The following is a 14,884-nucleotide window of genomic DNA, read 5'->3' on the forward strand; positions in this document are numbered from 1 at the left end:
AAGAAAGTCTCAAACTGTTTCTGAATCCCAAGAGTAACATGATGACACTCAGCCCACATATGAATATATATGGTGAGCTGGGAATACTTACATGGACCTGACCTTTATTCTGGGGAACTTGGGATGAGAAACCTGGATCTCTCAATGCAAACAATAGAAAATATATGGTGGGTTCAAGGCACTGGCATGGGGAAACCTCTTTGGTCTCTTTCCCTGAATTTTCCACCCTCATCCTTACTCCTCTCTCTAAAAGGATAAGCTTTAGTTCTCAGAAAAGAAGCAGGGAATTCTTGGTTTAGCTTCTCTCTTCTTTCTCTTGGAAACTAGAATTCCAGTTTGCTCCTCCTGGTCTCAATGTTTAGAACAAGCCCCCATGAGGAAAGGACTATGGTTGTGCAGTGAGCCTGTGACTAGGCAGGGAGCCTAATTCTGGGGTTCAGTATCAGTAATCCTGTATTACTGCATATCTAAGCCACATCTTCCAACACTGCTTCATTGGCAATAAAGCTAATAGTTGGCTCTCCAGCTATCTGCCTTTGTTGACTCTCAATCTGATAGAGAAAGGGGATCCCTAAAACCTCCAAATAAGGGTGCATCTGTGGAATCAAATTAAGAGGTGAATGTGGCTGGTCCAAGGATCACTTTTATCAGAATTTGGAGAGGATACAGGTATCATAAAAGTTACAGTATAAGAGAGGTAAATAAGATTGGACTGGGGAGAGAGAGAGGGAGAATTTTGAAATGCCAAGTAGTGAAAGGCTTTCTCCCAACCCCTGTCTCTTTATTTATCTAAATGTTCCCTATCTTTGTAGGGTGAGAGTGTGGCATGTGTTTTAAAACCTGACTTGAGCTAGCATGAGTCTTCAACTATAAAATGTAGAAGATGATGGACATCATAGTCTTGTTATAACATAGTGGGGATTCCTCTCATTTAAATATCTATTTTGTAGAGAAGTAAACAAATGGTTTTAAGGACGTGAATATAAATTATGGCTGATTGCAAAAACATGGCCCATTGGTAACTGAGTTTTGAATCCACTGTTGCTCATTTCCTAGATGTGTAGGTTTGTGCCTCTGATGATGTGGTCCAAGGCACACTTTTCTAGCTTTCTCTTTGAAGTGTCTCCACTACTGTGGATACAGGAGCTCTTATAAGCACACCTCCCACAGCATAAGTGCTGTTGTTAACTTCTAGCAGAACTTTAGGCTGCTTTAGATCAATTCTTTAAAGGCAGAAACCATAACCTGATAAACATGATACTTAGTATCAGAAACTAGAACTCATATGAAGGACCTGAGTTTCCACTTGGTAGATTTGGATAATTGACTTTTCATTTGCTCATTCATTCATCCACTCAATAAGTATTGACTGAGTAACTGCCATGTACCATGTGCTTGTTATAAGTTGCAGAGAGTCATAAGTTCCTCCTATCTCTGTATCTGCTTTCCCATCCTGTAGCCCCTTTTGCAATGTGACTTTGAAGTTTCTCTCATGAAAAGAGTGTATTCTTTTACTCCTTATCTGGACTTGACCATGTGACCTGCTTTGGCCAGTGGGGATATTAGCATGTATCATGCAATCAGGGTCTAAAAAAATGTGCTTGATCATTGGGGCTTACCCTCTCTTGTTGCTCCTGGGAACCCTGTTACCTTCACCATATGAATGATTCCAGGCTTCCCTGCCGGATGAGAGCAACACATGAGCACACAGGTATCTCCATTGCCCTTGCTGACCAGCCAATCCCCAGGTCTGTAAGTGGCCCACCAACCATTAGTTGACTGCAAATACATGAGTGAATCCAGCTGACACCACAATGAGCAGAGGAAAACTATCTCAGAAGAGCCCCTCCCAAACTGCTGACCCACAGAACCATAAGCAAATAAAGAAATGGTTTGTTGTTTTAGGCCACTAAGTTTCAGGGATGGTTTGTTGCACAGCAAGGGCTAACTGACCCATTGCTAAAGCAGAAAATGTCCTTATTCTCCTGGAATTATCTTTCCTTTGTGGGAGAATAATAATAAACACATACATACATACATATGAAAGAAAGAAAATATCAGGTATGACAAGACAGAATTGAAATGGGGCAATGTGATGGCAAGTATCTGGAGAACTGCTTAAGACTGGGTGGTCAGGAATGGCCCCTCTGAAGAAGAGATATTTAAGCTGAGATCTGAATGGCACAGAGTAGCAAGCCAAGACTAGGGATAAGATTTTTCCAGACTGCTTTCTTTGAACAATTTTGTTAGACAGGGACCAGATTTCTGGCAAACACTGGGATGGCTTCTAGGTGAGCATAAGGCAATGGCTTTCAAGATAACTTCCTGCCAAATTTTAGAATTTTCAAATTTGAAAATGTATGATGCTCCCACTCTGTTAGGACAAAGGAGTCAGAGAAAAATAGGGAGGACACAATTCTTATGAATTTCAATGAATATCTTGCAAGGGGAGTCTCTAAGATCTTTGCCCAAAGTTTGTGCATTTGCTGTCGGGACCTGGGGAAATTTCTACCTGACAAGTTTGTCCTTGCAATAAAATAAACCCCAAATACATATAAAACAGGGACCAAAATATACCATGAAAAGCAGCAAGATGGATAATGTGGAGACTGCAAGGCTCCACTGGTTGGCATATGTTTTTTGAGAACATATGAAAACTAGATTGTTTTATAAGAACTAGATTGACAACACAGTTTATTTCCTAAAGCTACAACTTGAAGGATTTCAACCAACTGTCCATTAATTTTTTGTTTGTTCATTCACAGTGGCCCAAGCTGCCAAGATATATCTAGCCTGTGTCTATAGATAAGGGAAAAGATTAAAAGGAAGGAAAAATATGCAAGAAAAATGGAAGTCCGGTAGAAGCGGCATAGGGGAGCCTACCATATAACTCCATACCAAGAAAACAGATCAGGAAGCTTGCTCTAAGGCATAAGGATAATATTTATTGAAAGGAGTTATATTAACTTTAGGGTAGAATCCCAAACTGTTAACTTGGTTAGTATATAAAACCTCGTATGTGCTGTTGACACAGATAGAATTGTGGAATAGTGGTGGAAAATACTGGAAAAGCAACATCAAATACATGTATACATGCAAACACACAAATATATATTTTTGGTAGAATTAACTATTAGTCTTTTAAGACTTTTGCTGTATAGGACTAAATTACAGTAAAATTTGCCATAGAATAAAGGACAGAGGAAAAGAAGAAAGAAAACAGAAGCATAGAGAAGGGGGAAAAAGGGAAGATAAGGGTAACGAATTACCAAGTTAAATTTAAAGTATTACGTATGTAAGTGTGTATTAAGATTAAAGTGAAAAAGAAAGAAAACCATAAAGCTCTATTGGCTATAGATTGCAGCGCCACCTCCTGGCTGGAAGACTTTTTGGACGACAATGCCCAAAGGCTTCAGCAGCAAGCCAACGCTTCTCCAGAAAGGGAAAGCTGGGCTGGTGGAGTAGTTGCTCTTTAATGCTGCCTTGTCTTCAACTAATTTGACTCCTACTAATTTGTAAATGCCCAGAAAAGTCTAACTAAAGAAAACAAAATTAGCTCTTTACCCCCATCATTTCTTTTTAGGCTATTTTCACCAAAATCTGTTTAAAGTTAAATTTGCATTACCTTTAAAGTCTTGGCATCGATGTGAACTTTAAAATTCTTAGTCATTAATTAGAGAGCCCTGCCAAAGTCAAATTTTTTCAAAGCAAGTCATGGCTGTCAGTACAAGAATATAGATACACACTAGGCACCTATTTTCATCTTATTGAGAAATCTTTAAAATTGCCTTAGGGTATTGGCTAAGATGTACTGTCAGATGGAATTTGTGCAATTAAAAACCTGAGAAAGAAAAAAACCCCAAACATTTCTTCCCGCATTTGGTTTTGAAGGATGTCAGGAAAGACTCCGGAGGCAACGTCAGTTGTTCACAGAATCAGTGCAGAGAAGTGAGGGACGCTGGTCAAGTCAGCTGTGGTGGAGAGGACACCACGTTCAGGCTTCCTGCCTGGAGTGCAAGCTCCTTCCACTAACACCACCCGCACCCCGCCACCCCCCACCATGAGGAGAAAGCTCTCCATAGCCAGGCCCTCAGGAAGGAAAAACTAACCTAGGACTATCTAAGGACAAATAGGATTTTCTAAGGGTAGGGGTTGCCTGTGGTCATGACAGTGCTGTTCTAGGTCAAGATAATGTCACACAAGAAACAGCTCCCTGTTTTCTTACCACTTGAAAGTCATGCTTGCTTGAGACTGATTTTTTTAATGACCACATTTGCTCTTAGCCTCTTATAATGATGAGTATCAGACTCATTCTGCTCACGGAGCGGAGGCTCTGGCCAGCTGGATGCCCTGAGTGGGCACCAAGGACCCCAGGCCCACTGTGCAGCGTGTGAGCTGTCCCTGTGCAGAGAGCATTAGCATGTGCTAATGACCCTTCCCTGATACACATCCACTGCCACCTCCTCTTCCCTTCCCTTCTGCGGGGGGCTCAGCAGACATGCAAATAAAGACATGGGCTACACTGAGGTGAAGAGGAATTAGTAACCGGGACTCGGTTTCCCTAAAAAGATGACAGCTATACGAAGCAGCTGGCAGCTGCCCATAATGCCAGCTTCGAAAGGTGCCGAGAAAATACCTTTTCCCCCAACTGAGTAGGTGCTCGGTTATTATCTGTTGACGGAAGAGATGGAATAGGTAGCTGGTTGAGGAGAGTAAGAGCTTGGAAACTAGATAATCTCTCAGAGGGTGCTGGAAAGGGGCTAGTAGGGTGGATTCTGCAGGCAGGAAAGAGGGGCCAGTCCTGCACATAGGTGGAGGTTATGTCCAGATAAATGTACCATGCATTTATCTCAGTAGGACTATTTTCTCAGCTATAAAATGGGAATCCTAATAACTACCTTACATGGGATTTGGGGGGAGAGTAAGGATTTAATGAGATAATAGGTATGAAAATGCCTAGCATATCTTGAGCACTCAGTGGCAAACTGAGGCTCACAAAGGTGAACTGAGCTCCCCAAGATCACATAGTTAACCAGTGGCGGTGTCAAAATGGAATCCAGTTCTTCGGAGTCCAACAGCCTTTCCGCTAAACCTCGTTCTCTCTGTCTAGCTGAGAACAGGAAGTGTCAGAAAGCTCATGGGTACTTGTTTTCTTTTGTGACGCAGCACGGAGATGCAGCCATTGCAAGGCCGCTAGTCTTCAAGGAGATAATCTACCCAAATGCTCTGAGATGAGAGGGCTGGAGAGGAGGCAGAGTCCGGGGATGACGAGCACAAGTTCTCGAGTTTGACTGAGTGGACTCAGGAGCTCCCGCACTACTTAGCTATGTGTGATGTTCAGCAAACTGCTTAATGTCTCTCAGTCTCATTGACCTTGGGTTTTTGTTGTTTGTTTTTTTTTTTTGCGGTACGCGGGCCTCTCACTGTTGTGGCCTCTCCCGTTGCGGAGCACAGGCTCAGGACGTGCAGGCTCAGCGGCCATGGCTCATGGGCCTAGCCGCTCCGCGGCATGTGGGATCTTCCCGGACCGGGGCACGAACCCATGTCCCCTGCCTCGGCAGGTGGACTCTCAACCACTGTGCCACCAGGGAAACCCAACCTTGGGTTTTTTTAATGTAAAATGGGGATGATAAGAATAGTATTTACCTTACAGTTGTGAAGATTAAAAGATCTATGTAAAACACTTAGCACAGTGCCCAGAATATAGTAATAACTTAACAAATGCTCTGCCATTACCATCAAATCTATGATTTCCAACATATTCCAGCTGTGGAATGAGGCTGGTGATTGAATTCAACTGATTCGAGAAATACCAAGAGTTTGGGATCAACCCAACTCTTCCCCTCACAGCCCTCCACTCAAGGCACACACGCAATTACTTCTGTGTTTTGTTTTTAACTTGTGTATCCAATTCCAGGCCAGATTTCCCTCACTTTTTATTCTTAAGAGGTGTCAGGCTAAGCAGAGCCCCATTGTCTGGGCAGGCCTGACAGGGGATCCAGCAACCAGGCCAGTGGGAGAGGGGTCATGAGTGAGGGTGGGACCATGATGGGCAGTCAGCTGGAGTGATGGCCAGGACACAGAGAGTCAGAGGTGAGTAGAAAATATCTCTCACACACACACACACACACACACACACACACACACACACACACGTCTGGGCTGAAGAAGGCAAGGAATTGTCCAAAATCAAGAAGTCAGGTGGGAGCTACAGCCAAGGTGGGGAAAAGACTCCCATAGCCGTCTAGCCGTCACCCTGTCTCCCATCTGCCCTGCACAGCCACACTCCCCCAAATTGTTATCTACATTTGCTCTCTTTATTTTCTTATTTCTCAGCCACTCCTCAATCTGGCATGCATCCCCATCAGTTCATAAAATGGTTCTTGATGAGGTCACAATGAATTCCAAGTTGCTAACATTTCAATGGGCATTTTTTCAGTACCCATATGCTATGGTCTGAATGTCTGTGCTCCCCCGAATTTCATATATTGAAATCCTAACCCCCCAAGGTGGGATGAGGGGTGGGACCTTTGGGAGGTGATTAGGTCATGAGGGCAGAGCCCTTATGACTGGGATTAGTCCCTTTATGAAACAGACCTCAGAGAGCAAGCTCATCGCTTCTTTCTGCCACGTGAGGTTACACTTTGGCCATCTAGGAAATAGCTCCTCATCAGACACCGAATCTGCTGGCACCTTGAACTAGGACTTCCTAGCCTCTAAAACTATTAGAAAAAAACCTGTGTTGTTTCTGAGCCACCCAGTTTATGTTATTTTGTGACAGAAGCCCAAACAAATTAATCCAGCATTTTACTTGATGACTCAACAGTATTCAGATAACTCCTCCCCCCCCTTTTTTCCCCCAACCCAGGAGGAAATTCTTTATTCCAATTCAGGACCAGAGACTTATTATAGGCATAAATTACTTTACATACTCAGGACATGTTCCCTTCCTTTTTTTAAGCCATGTGACACATGCAACAACAAAATCAACTAGCTGAGTAAAGCAGTTTTTTAAGAAAATTAATAAGGTAATGAGGATTTTTGTTTATCATTTTTCCCCTTTAGTGCTCAACTGTGTTTCATGAAATCTATTACCTTCTGTAAGATGAAAGATATTCAGATAGGAAGTTAAGGTAGTGTATATCAGCGAAAAAATTCTGAGTTACCCGGCCAATTAAAGAACTCCCTCCCTCCATTTTCCATAACGTCCTTGTCTCTTCAGTTTCTTCTGACTTCCAGTCCACTTGTTTTTAGCCTCCTTTGCAAATCTTCCCATCTTTATGGCTAGTAAATAGTTGAGTTCCTTAAAGCTCAGTTCTAATTCCTCTTCTCTCACTTGACACTCTCTCCCTAGGTCATCTCCTTGTTTATGGTTTTAATTATCTTCTCCATGCCAATACCTCTCAAATTTACATTTCTGATTCAGACTTCTCTCCTAAACTGGAGACCTGTATATCAGACTGCCTACTTAATACCTTTATTTCAAACTCAGAGGTGCTCCAAGCCAAAAAAATGGTCCAAAACTGAACACGATTTTCATCTCCAAGCCTGGCCCTCTTTTGGTGTGCCCTATGTCACTGAATGGCATGCAATTCATACGGCTGTGCAAATCCAGAAAGTGGAATCATTCTTGACTCCTCTGTATCAACCTACCAGCAACTCCTATGGAATTTATATTCCTATATCTTTCTTATCCAGATATTTATCTCTAGCTCCAACAGTCTATGTTCTCGTCTAAGCCTTTTTGCCTGAACATCTTTAATAGCCTCTTAATTGATTTCCCTAATCCCCTCTTGCCCTCCTTCTAATCCATTCTCCACACTGCGGCTAGAGTAATCTTTTCCAGACCATAACTCTGATTATGGTCTTTGCTGCTCCCTTACTGGTGAGACATAGCAGAAGCAAAACCAGAACTAAGTCTTCTGGGAGATGGGGACCACTAGTCACAAAAAACCAAGTCCAGCTGTTAATCTACAGAACAGGAAGTCACTAGTGCACAAAGACCCCAAGATAAGTGGTCAGAGAAGATTCTTTTCTCAAGTTTAAGCCTTTGCTCATGACCCTGCAATAAAAATCACTAACAAACAAACAAACAAACAAAAAGGGCTGGTGAGATCCCCAGCCCTTCCCCCACTAACTAAACACTTTAATGGCTTCCTATGCTCTTGGGATAAGATCATGCATGTGACCTGGAAGACTGCATAATCTTACCCAGCTCTGTCACCTCATATTATGTCTCCTTCCTTTATGGTCTCTGGCCTCAAAGGTTCTGTGCTGTCCTTTTTGCATGGGATGCTCTGCCCTTTCTCCACTTTTACCTAACTTATATCTGTTCATTCTTTAGTTGTCGCAGAAATCTTTTTTTTTTTTTTTTTTTTACTCTCTCAGGCAATGTCAGGTGCACCTGCTAAATGCTCTCATAGTATCATCATCACACACATTTCCTTCAGTGCACTTACCCAGTGTAAGTTTGCATATATATGTATTATTTATTAACTGGGTCCCCTTTTCTTCCAGATATTGGGAGCATATATGTCTGTTTATTATTTTATCTAGTTTCTAGACCAGGGTTTACACAAAGTAGAGGCTTAATAAATATTGTTGAATGAAGGAAAAACAAGGTAGGATGATGAGGAATTCCATGAATCTAGAGAACCAGAGCTGAGACAGCCAAAGCTCCCTTTCTTGGGGTGCTGGTGGCATGATGACAGACATCTCCATGTTCAAGGGTATAGTGTTGGAGAAAATTACACTCATCTCTAGGAAGAAGTGGATCAAGGATATAGTACTATCCTTGTTCCCAATAGCCAGGATATACTTTGATGACACAAGTCAGGGAAAATGGCTGAGCATTTGAAGAGGTTAACAGAAGAATGGTTAGAAGAGAATGCAGGTGCATATACAATGCACAGCACAAAAGCAAGGAAACAACAGAACACAGCTTCTAGGAACTCTCTTCCCAGAAGCCTTTCCCATTATGACTGAGTCTTCTCCTTGCAGGTTTTTAATGTGACACCCCCTGAGCTTCTCTCTTATCTCATCCTTGCTGGTTTAAGTATCTCCAGGGCTAGTTCCCTGCAGTATCTGAGTCACTGCATTTTTGTTTTGGTTTGATTTGGTTTTTGTTTTTGATACAAATGTCTTTGTCTCCTTTTTCTTAAAAAGACAGGGGATATCTGAAAATGGCCAAAGGGCTTTTTAGTTGTCTCCCTGGCTGGAGAAACAGATGAGAAACAACAAATTGCCTTGTGATACACAAGACATGGGATTTGCTTCTAGAACAATCATCCTTGGGGAAGGGAGCCTATCAACTGGAGCAGCAATCATTTGCTGAGAACTGGCAAAAACTCGTAGAGAGGAGCCAGAATGTATGGTGGTTCTGAGGTGCACTGCCTGAGTCTCATCACAAACCCTGCTTCCACCCCTCCACTTGCTATATGACCTTGGGCAGGTGACTTAACTCCTTTGTGGTTGCAGTTCACCTTTGAAAATGGAACTGATGATATTGTTCTTACTTTACAGAGTTATGAGGATGAAGAGAGATTATGAACAAAACACTCAAATGTTAGTTCTTAATATAGCAAGACACTGTATATAAAATACTTAAGGGGATAGAATGTAGTTTTAATATCTTTGGGGGTGATTAAATATTGACAGTTATTGAATACAACCTTTAGTGATTTCATGATTTTCAAGGACAAGACGGGAAGATCAACATCCATCCCTATCTGATGTTTAAAGGCATACTTCTTTAATCAAGCACATTTAGGCTGCTCTCACCCTCTGAGACAGACCACATTCTGACTATGGAATGTGTATCTCTGCTTTCATTTTACTATGGCTCACTCTTGAAGTCTTTCCTGAGCAAAACCAAGGACCCTCTCTTGGTGACCCATCCCAGGAACTCTCCTGAGACCTGGGACATGACCATCCTCTCACACCCCATTTTCCTGCAACCTCTTTACAAAGGATATTAACACATCTACTTCTTAACTATCAAAAAAAAAAAAAAAGAATATTCATGACAGGGCCCAATAGAATAGGTGGCAATATAGCTTAGATAGATGATATCCTAGGATAAACAAGGCAGCATTTCCTGCAGAATCCATTTTAGTTCATGGTATATAAGTTGAAACACTTAAAAACCAACCAACAAACAAATTGCATAGGTTGGAGAGTAGGGTGTTTAATTCCATTAAAAAAAAAAAAAAAAAGACTAAAGGCTTCAAAGAAATTTAAAGGTAAGTAGTGGGGGAGGGTCTTAGAGTTGTGTCTCCAGACTCCAGAAGTACAAGCTCACTCTCCTTCATTATTAAGGATATTTGGTGGGAAATTTTAGTTGTATTAATTTAAGGAATAGAAAGAAGATTATTAGGGATGAGAAAACCATCATCTGAGAAAGGAATTCAAGGTGTTTCTTTCAAAAGTTGCTTTTTTTTTCTTTGTGTTTTCATTCGCATTCTTCCAAAGGAATTGAAAAAGACAAAGAAAAAACAAACAAAGAAGAAACTAATCAATTACTGTAAATGATCCAAATAATTGCTGTGCAACTTTACAGCAAATCTTAAAAATTAGATTCCTGGCCCAGGAGCACCTGAAATGAATCCAGCAAACTCAGATATGGGGCACAGGATCTTCTCTCCTGTTCTAGAGCACTTAGATTCAGGCAATGTGAAGCTACTTCAAGTGAGAAACACCCAAGACTGCAGGTTCTCATCTACATGAGACACACTTAAGATGGAGAGTACAGGAAAAGAATGCTGACCAGGGACAGAAGACCACAATTTATATTTATGTTTAACTTCTCTTGGTTGCCTCATCTGTATATTGAGGGGTTAGATTCAGTGTCTCTGAATCTCAGAGTTAGAAAAGACCTCAGGGACCAATTAATCTAACACTTCCTTGATACAATGGTTGTTAAGTCTTTTGCTTGAACATTTTCAGAGATGAGAAGACATTCCCTATCTCTGAATGTAATCACCGGATGAAGAGCTCAGAGCTGGGAGTCAAAAGACTTGAGTCCAGGCTCCATTAAGCAATTGCCTATTTATCTAGGTATAGAATCTTCTACCCTACTGAGTTTCAGGCTCCTGCTTTGTAAAGAAAGGAGGGATGGATTAAATCATAATACAGCATTTGTGAAATTCCAGTGACATCAAAGCCCTAATATTCAAAGAATATTCCTTTCTTTCTTCCCCCTGCATCCTCTTTGCTCAGGACTATGTCAGAGAATATAACTACTGTGTCACTCTGCCACCGACCTTAAATGGGAAAATAGCCAAAAGGTACTTGTCTGGAAATAAAGAGGTGAAGCCTAAGCCTCAAAAGAAAAAAGTAGGAAAAGAGGATCAAGTAAGAGGAACAAAGACAGAATGGACTCTGCACTAGCTGGCCAAAGGGCTTTTTGGTTGTCTCTTTGGCTGGAGAAACAGATGAGAAACAACAAACTGCCTTGTGATACACAAGACATGGGATTTACTTCTAGAACAATCATCCTTGGGGAGGGTAGCAATATAGTAGAAGAGTAGCGAATTAGGACAGGAGGATGAAACTAACTCAATGTCTAGACTGGGAAAGAGGAAATGGAAAGGGGCTAAGGATGCTGCACCTTGAGTGTGCCAAGAGTGAAGGTCCCTGTATGGAGTGGGGGAGGGAGAGTGAGAGAGATAAGTTGGAATATATAATCAAGTCTCTTTCTCAATATTACAGACCCAGACACTTTGCCCCAACTTTGATGCCATATACCATGCAGGTTTAAAAAAGCAGCAAACTCTAAGAGGCTGAAATCCATATTTTGAGATTCCCTGAATATATTATGGGGACATGCATCATGGAGATCACTGCCACTGGGGGTGTGGCCTCTAAGGTTCCTCCCTTCTCTGGGAATCTGTGCCTCAAACACACAGAGTCTCCAGGGAACTTATAAGGCAGTCTTGTCCTCACTCTCCAATCTCTACTTATTGTTTTTCTGATGGTTAATTTTAAGTGTCAACTTGATTGGGCTACAGGGTGCTCAGATATTTGGTTAAACATTATTTCTGAATGTGTCTGTGAGAGTGTTTCTGGATGAGATCAGCATTTGAATCAGTAGACTGAGCAAAGCAGATTGCTCTTCCCAGGGTGAGTGGGTATCATCTAATCCATTGAGGGCCTGAATCAATTCAAGCAGAAAAGTGGAGGATGAGAGAACTTGCTGTTGAACTGGATCTCCTCCTGTTCTTGGACTAGGACTTTACAACATCAGCTTCTCTGATTCTCGGGTCTTCTGAGTCAGGCTGAAAGTACCCCACCAGCTTTTCCTAGCCTCCATAATCACATGAGCCAATCCCTTATAATAAAACATTTTATATATAAAGTGATTTACTGTAAGGATGTACATACTTTCTCTCTTTCTCTTTCTCTGTGGTGTATATTTATGTATGTATGTGTATACAGACATATACACACACACACTTACACACATACACACACACACACACACATATTCTGTTGGTTCTGTTTCTCTGGAGAACCCTGACTAATAAGTAATAGAGTTCCCTTCATCCTCTGGGCTTCTCTGCACATTCATCTTCCCCTTCAAACACTCACAGAAAGGAAGCTAAAGTTGAAAATTAGATAATGGGCTCTTACTTTGGGCTCTGACTGTAGAATAGTTTCTCCAGCAGTCAGGGGCTGCTGTTAGGCCTGAAAGTCAGTTAGAGTCAGATTGGGAGGAAAGAGTGGGTGGGAACTTTCTTGGGAAACCCAGCCTTACAATGTTCAGTGCAGTAGAGTCCAAATTGCCCATGGGTGCAATTTGTCTGAATGTCGCCAATAGCCTGAAGCTGGTAAGGATTTGACAGTACCACTACTGATCAAGCTGGATTTTCCTATGGTATTGTAGAATGACTGCATTAATGACCCTGGTTAATAGCCTCATGTCTTTGGAATTGTCCTCATGCAGTGACTCTCAGTTTGGCCATGTCACTTGCTTTGACCAAACTTTTCTTTTTTTTAAAAAACATCTTTATTGGAATATAATGGCTTTACAATGATGTGTTTCTGCTTTATAACAAAGTGAATTAGCTATACATATCCCTCTTGTGGCTTTGACCAAACTTAATGCAAGCAAAAATTTGTGGAAGCACTAGCACATTTTTTGCTTTCACTCTTGCTTCTCCACACTTGCTATGAGAACATACCTGAGCCAGCCTATTGGAAGGATGTGAGAGACACTTGGAGAAAGTCCCCAGTCATCTGAGATGTCTCCAGCAAGGCTATCCTAGATCAACCATAGTCAGTCAAGCCCAGACCCATGAGGGAGCCCAGCTAAGACCAGGAGAACTGTCCAACCAAGCATAGCCTAAATTGCTATCCTATGAACTCACCTTGTCTTCCCATAACTGATTTCCACACATATAACCAACAGATGATTATTGTTTTAAGCCACTGAGACTTGGAGTGGTTTGTTCTATAGGATTATTGTAGCAATAGATTGTCAATATAGGGATATTCAATTTACCTTATTTGATCTGTGAGAAATAAAACTGATTCTTCAATTAGGCCAACTCTGAAATAAGATACTTTGGAAAACCCCAGCAGCATTCAGCATTCAAAAAGCTTCTCCCTGTCTCCCTCCCTCCCTCGTGCTTTTTGGAGTCAAACTCTGAATCCTTTGCTATGTACTAAATATTCATACGTTGAAACCCTAATCCCCAATGTGATGACATTTGGAGGTGGGGTCTTTGGGAGGTAATTAGCTTCAGATGATGTAATAAGGGTGGAGTCCCCATGATGCAGTCAATACACTTACAAGGAGAGAAGAGAACCAGAGCTCTTTCTGTCTCCACCATGTGAGGGCACAACAAGAAGGCAGCCTTCTGCAAACCAGAAAGACAGTCCCTACCAGGCACTGAATCTGCTTGCAACTTGGTCTTGGACTTCTCAGCCTCTAGAACTGTGATACACAAATGTTTGTTATTTAAGTCACCTAGTCAATGATATTTTTATTAAAGCTGCCCAAACTGACTAAGACGTCCCTTTTGCATTTGTTCTGTCCTTCATGAAATACAAAAATCCACACTGAAAAGGTCAGTCGTGGTGAAGTGGCTATGTCCCTTGCTTGCGTGGTATTTTGTCTCAAGGTCCTCAGGTGGCCACTTCTAAGTTCAGACTGTCAACTGAATTACAGAAACCTCTGGAGCTTGTCAAAGTGAGCTACTTAGCTCTCACCATTAAACAAATCATAACAATATCCTCCCCAAACAGATGGCCTTTCCCCCAGCATGAAGCCTTCTAGCCTCAGCCAGAAACAAGGACCGCTGAAAGAAGATACATTTGTACAGAAAGATTAAGCTACAATCAGGTGGTTCAAGGCTGATTTCAGATATTCTTTTCTTGGTCTTTTATCTACCCCTCTTACATAGTAGGTCATAGGCATCTCATAAATCAGCCTGATTGCTAGTCCTAGAAATAGAGGAGATGGCTGGAATACACCCCACAGTTCTCTGGCTAAAGGCAACCTCTGGGTCCTATGTCCTTCAGAGTAGACTTCAAAGATATATTTCCCCTTGGTAGCTGCCCAGACTGTTCTGGGCTTCTTGGCCTTGGACAGCCAAGGACATTTAACATTATAATCTGTCTTCTGACTCCCTGTGTGAGACTTCCTGGCTGCTCAGCCGTCTGTTTTTCAAACTGTGGGTGGACTTGGCCAGGTGGATAGGCATGCCCAAGTTCTCAAGCCACAGAATTCCCTGTGGAGGGAAATCCTGAGTGAGACAGCATCCTGGATCCATATTGAGTGGTGGTTTGAACGCTTTAAAAAAGTAGTTGCAACCATCTCATTGTTCTCCATCCATCAATCAGAGACTTAGTCACTGCAAATGTCATTAAAGCTAGGCAAGGT

Source organism: Hyperoodon ampullatus, assembly GCF_949752795.1.
Source record: "Hyperoodon ampullatus genome assembly, chromosome: 1".
Taxonomy (NCBI): Eukaryota; Metazoa; Chordata; class Mammalia; order Artiodactyla; family Ziphiidae; genus Hyperoodon; species Hyperoodon ampullatus.